At 39.6% G+C, this 5821-nt stretch overlaps 1 long non-coding RNA gene across 1 annotated transcript; it reads right to left on the reverse strand.

Annotated features, from left to right (window-relative positions):
- Nucleotides 1-2900: 2900 nt before the first annotated feature.
- LOC105854154 lies at nt 2901-5766 on the reverse strand. The gene is made up of 3 exons (XR_001145864.1): nt 5037-5766; nt 4125-4182; nt 2901-2941 (listed from the first exon to the last, which is right to left on the reverse strand). It is a non-coding gene; the product is annotated as an uncharacterized LOC105854154 (long non-coding RNA).
- Nucleotides 5767-5821: the final 55 nt, after the last annotated feature.

Here is a 5821-nt window from a genome sequence, read left to right on the forward strand (position 1 = left end):
AGACCCAAAAGTAAAGAGTAACTTTGTTGAAAAATTCTGAAAGGCTTTTTTTTAGTCAATTACTTTTTTTCCTTTAACAAGTATTTTTTGATCACCTACCATGTGTCAGGCACTGTTTTAGGCACTGGTAATACAGTGTGGTGAGCAAAACAAACACCAACCCTGTCTTTATGAGGAGCTTGCGTTCTAAGTGATGTAGTAGATAATAATCAGATATTTTCATTGATTTCTCAGCCTTCTGCTGTTAAGATTTCTGTTTTAGAGATCTGAACTGTTGTTCCTACCCTAGGAGAGGTGAATAAATGACTAAAAATTTACAAGGACAAGATTTTCTAGATCCTACTACAGTAAATAAGCAAATAAGTGGAAATACAAGAAACTTATCAGCATCTACTGTCTAATAACCTAAATTAACAATATAGAAACTTTAAATGATTCCTTGTATTCAACACCAGAAAATGTAATGCTTACAGAGAACAAGTACATATTCTTTCTGTTGTAGAAAACATCTCTAAAAACCAGAGCTAAAAACTACTTTTCCATTGTACTTTTTTTAGTTTGACTCATACTGAGCACCCCTATAATGAACATGTTTTTTTTTTTTTAAAGATTTATTTATTTATGCATACAGAACTGGGGTACAGGCCAGAGGCTCAGGGCTGGTGAGATGATTTACCAGAGACAGAGTGGAGAGAAGAACAGGCAGATCAATGAAGTACACTGCTGAGGGGAGCAGCGGGCTGGTCAGGAGAGATCTGCTGCATCATGTGGGTCACCTCCATGGCCTGGGATTGAACTTATGCTGAAGTGGCTTTAGCTTCTTAGTGTTGTGCTTTGACCCACTGTGCCACCAGGGAGAGCCTATGAACATGTTTTTTAAAGTGATTTTTGAAAACCATGTTCACTTAATCTTTAAAACTATCAAACCTGATGTTTTAACAAGTTCATATTCTTTTCTGCTCTATGAAGTTATGGAGCCTTTTGCAAACACTGTTTCTGTAGGATAAGTAAGCTATGAATTGTCCTTGCCGGAATGCCGAGAACAATCAGGTGTTCTTAAACGTTTGTATTTCATGATTGAAAGACGCTGCAAGTAACATCACATATAGTAGGATTAAATTATATTTACTGACGTCACAATAACAGATTTTAGTACTCAGTTTTTAAAAATTGAAGAGGACTTATATATGATGAGTAACCTACACATGAAATTTTCTTACTATATTAGTCCCTAGCTTTAGAATAATTCCAGCACTCATTTGGGTCTCAAGAAGATTTCCCCCCACCCCCCCCTTTTGGGGCACATACTAATCAACAATTTTCATTAATTACAGAGAAAAGGAGAATTCGTAAAAACTTTACTAAAGAAGAAATAAATTACCTTTTCAGTGGAGTTAAGAAAATGGGAAATCATTGGAATTCAATTTTGTGGTCTTTCCCCTTTCAGCAAGGACGGAAGGCTGTGGATCTTGCTCACAAATATCATAAACTGATCAAGCACCCCAAGTATGTGGCTCCCCGATTGGGAAAAAAAACATCAATTTTTTGTACTTAGATTAGCCTTGAATATAAAAAAATTGGAAATATCTTAAACTATGAGACAAGGAATACAGAATGGGGACTGTGTAATTAAATTGTTTCTGTGATGCTATCACTCATCAAATTATTAAAATTCATAGAGCAAAGACTTTTTCAGTGTGCAGATGAGTAAACAAAATTTCTTCATGACTTTAAATATATGCTTTAGGATAATGCTTTAATACTTATATGCTCAAAGAACATAAATAGGGGAAGAAATTATCAGCCTTTAAACATCATTTAACATATCACAGTGAATAGTATGCAAGACTTTAATATTTTTACCCCATGAAAGTTCCTTGCCAGAAGTTGGAAAGAATAGTTTGCCAAGCTGTTCAAAATAGGTTCCCACACACTAAGGCAGTGTGACATTTTGTTAATTAAAATGTTTCCTCTTACTGTGTACAGTTGATCTGAATACTCCTGAACTCTATGGTTCAGGTTCAGTTCTTTATGGAGTATCTTTCTTTGCTTGTTCTTAAAGTTTTAAGTAATTTTAGTATTTTTTTCTAGTTTTTCAATCAAATTTTTAGTGAAAAGATTGTTTCTAAGTTAGTTTTATGTTGGTAAACCAAACTATTGACATTAGAGCTCAGTTTGCTATCTTTCTTATTCTTTTCCTTTGTGATTTCCAAAAGTACCAATTGAAGCCTCCATTATACTTAAGATGCTGTTGCCATGGCAAGTGTCAGGGCCTGAAAGCTCAGCTTGTGCTTATAGTCCCACTGGCTCATGGTTTTGTGCCATGGTAGTAGATTTCCTACACTCCCAAAGGGTATTTCCCTACAAGTATATGTTCTTTGACCTTCTCAAATGACTATTTCTACCTAAAGAAGAATTTTTATTAAATTGTCCACATTCCAGTCCACAGTGAAAGTCCCAGAGGATCAGTACGCTGAACATTTTCTATTTAAGTTCTAATTTAGCCCCGTAGGCAAAAGAATCACAAGTAGGAAAATTTCTTGCAACAGTTGAAGTGTAGATGAATCTAATTCATTATCTCTCTGTATTTATTAATATTAAGTACTGTGTGGATGATTAGATAGTCTGCTGGGCTATTTTGACTTCTACTTAAGATTTAGGAAAGTTTTTTTTTTTTTTAAGATGTATTTATTTATTTGTGCATACAGAACTGGGGTACAGGCTAAAGGCTCGGGGGCGGTGAGAGGATTCACCAGAGACAGAGTGGGGAGCAGAATAGGCAGATCGACATAGTACACTGCTGAGGGGAGCAGCAGGCGGGTCAGGAGAGGTCTGCTGCGCCATGTGGATCACCTCCGGGGCAGGTGGGGATAGAACTCATACCAAAGTGACTTTCGTTTCTTAGTGCTGTGCTTTAACCCGCTGCATCACCAGGGAGCGCCTGGAAAGTTGTAAGTCAAAGGGTGAAACATTTTGTCTGTTGTCATTGTTCAGATATGATTTAAAGACATTATGCCACTGGGAGTGGATCTTAGGTGAATTATTTATTGACAGAAACATCAAATACTGTTTATAGAAGTATCCACAAGTGGATGGCATACTTAACTTAGATACTCTGTCTTATCACTTGTATATTTAAAATAACCTATTCTGCTTTTGGTTACTTACTATTAGCTCTTCCATCTCCCCATCCTCCATGGAGATATGTAGTAATAAATGACACATCAAAAGGAAAGGTGAAGGCTGATAACATATTAGATTTTGAAAATCAGACCGACCAATGGGAAATAAAAATATGATTTCAATAATGACAGACCCTTGGAATCAGAAGTTACCTCTGCTTAGTTTCCTATAGGGGTCTAAACTGCTGTACAACAGTTGATGCTAGTGACTGTAATTTTGCCTATATCCTCAGAAATCTGGACCTTACTATTTCCCAAGGTGATAGTTCATGATCTTCCTTATGCTAAAATGAAATGGACCTTTCCTGAGTCCCTTCTGCAGAACCATGAAAGGTGAATCCCTTTTTCATATGCCAGTCCTTGAAAGATCACTTTCTCCTCTTTTTCCCTTTCCATCCTTTATCTCTCATGCTGATGAGCCCATTACTTCAAACTTTAATATGAGTACTGATGACTACTGATACCTCAGTTTATAAACTGTCAGAAATGTGACAACAAACAGTAATCTCAGATTCTTTCCAATGAGGTTTAATAGACTTTACAAAGATCCTCGTGGCATTCTATGTGACCAACTATATTATAACTAATATAGTTAAGACTTTTAAAGTATATACTTTGCATTCTTTTCTTGTTCTTAGGCATTTGTTTTCAACCCAACTACAAATTTAAGTTTCATCTTGTTAGATATAATCTACACTCATTTGACATATAATATGTGAGGCATTTCCTGATTTAGGTGATAGACAACAATGAGTATGCTGCTTTATTCTTATCCAAGTTACTAAAGGCACCCTGAATTGTCTGTGGTACCCTGAATTGTCTGCTCAGGGTGGGAAGTTGGGTCAGGCCCCTAGCAGTCTCCAGTGGGTCTGGTCTTTTACAAAGCCTCAATGTTAGCATCCTGCCTGCATTTCACTTAATCTTGTCTGTGATGTGACTTACCAAATGCCCCTCTGAAAATCTGCATTTCTGTGCCTTCAGTCTCTGCCAACCTGGTATTCTAAAAGAGAAAAACACCATGTATTCTTTCTTTTCCAAGTGGTCACATTAGGCAGTTTCACCCGGGGCTGACTGAAATTCACTGACCTATAGTTTTTGGCTCTATCTTAGGTCCTATGAAAATTCAGACAGGGGTTGTCCCTTTTAAGATTGGCAACAATTTGCTCTTCCCAGATTTTCAGATGTATAATTTAGTGGATTTTTATACCCTTTGTCTTGCATTCAGGTTGGCAGATAGGTGCCCATTTGGTAGCTGCATTCATATTGCCCAAATTTTGGCAATGCCAAACATCCTATTCACCTGAAACTCATGTAGGTGGTTACTTTTCTGCTGTATCTCACTTCCTTCTGATATTTAGAAATATGCGGATCTGTTTCCAGGGAGGATAGCCAGAGTTCTCAGACTGAGGCTACACCTAAAGTTAAGGTTAATAGGGTGTGTGAATGGGAGGTGAGTGGGGTGGGTGGAGGGGGGGTAGAATTGTTACAGGGCAGGGAGAGGGGCACCCCTAAACCCCCAAACATGCTCACTCTAAATGGGTTCTGCCATCTGCTGCATCAAGACAAAACACAGAAGACCTTTAATGGAAAGGAACTTGACTACAATTAGTGTGCAATACTAAAAGAATATAGTTTCTAAATCAAACACCCAAAGTTACCCATTCCCTTGTAGGTAAAAGTACCCAAAAGGGTCCGGCCCAAAGCAAAGCGCGAAAGCCCTCCACAAGTCTAAAGCACATTCCAGCGGGGACCCATGGGAAAGGGTCAGAAATGTCCAGACAAGTCTGGGAAGAAAAGAGTGAAATCAAAATCAAGATAAACACTGCCATAGTCACCTCCCCACGGGTCTCTCACCCACGTCTCTTTCACCCAGTCCAGGGCCAAGGAACATGAGCTGCTGCTTCACATGTCTCTGCTGCATGTACCTCCCCAGGTCACCTTCCGGCTCCATCCTGTTTCCATCCTCTTCAGTCTCAGGTCTGGATTCTCCGCTCAGTTCAGCTCCACCCTGCTCCTGGGTGGGGCAGGGAACCTGGAGCCTCCCTTTTTCCTGGAGACCACCCGGTTACAGAAAAATTCTTCCCCCTTTCATATCTCTTCCATTTTCTTTCCACTTTTTCTCCCTGAAGAAAGGAAACCTATTTCTAATGTCAATTGAGGTCTATAAAAACCTTTTAGTAAAGTCAAGTCCACTGCAGTGGCGATCACTTCCTCAATTCTTCAGAGGGTCAAAGAGGAGGAGAAAGAGGGGTACTTACGAGGATCCGTAAGTCTAAGACTTGTATTTCAATGCGACGTTTTTTAGTTTTGAACCAACAGGACTGGAAGAAACGAAGTATCCTTTGTAATTTTGTGATTTAGGACAAGTTTCTCACTTCCTGCGCTTTAAATTCCTCATCTGTAAAGGGGTTGAGTAAAACTCTGATTCTGTGTGGCTTGCTCACGGCGAGTGCTAGACGGATGGCGCTACCGTGTCCGTCTCATTCCAAAGCTTACATTTAGGGGGTGAGTCGTTTTGGCTGCCTCTGGTCCCCGACAGTTCAACGCGAGCGGCTGCGGGGCGGGGGACGCCGGACTAGGCGCCACCGCGCCTTTCGGCCAGCAGGGGCCGCCAGCGCGCCCTCCGTCCGGGCGGCTCG

Source organism: Condylura cristata, unplaced genomic scaffold, assembly GCF_000260355.1.
Source record: "Condylura cristata isolate star-nosed mole 26May11 unplaced genomic scaffold, ConCri1.0 scaffold00028, whole genome shotgun sequence".
Lineage (NCBI taxonomy): Eukaryota > Metazoa > Chordata > Mammalia > Eulipotyphla > Talpidae > Condylura > Condylura cristata.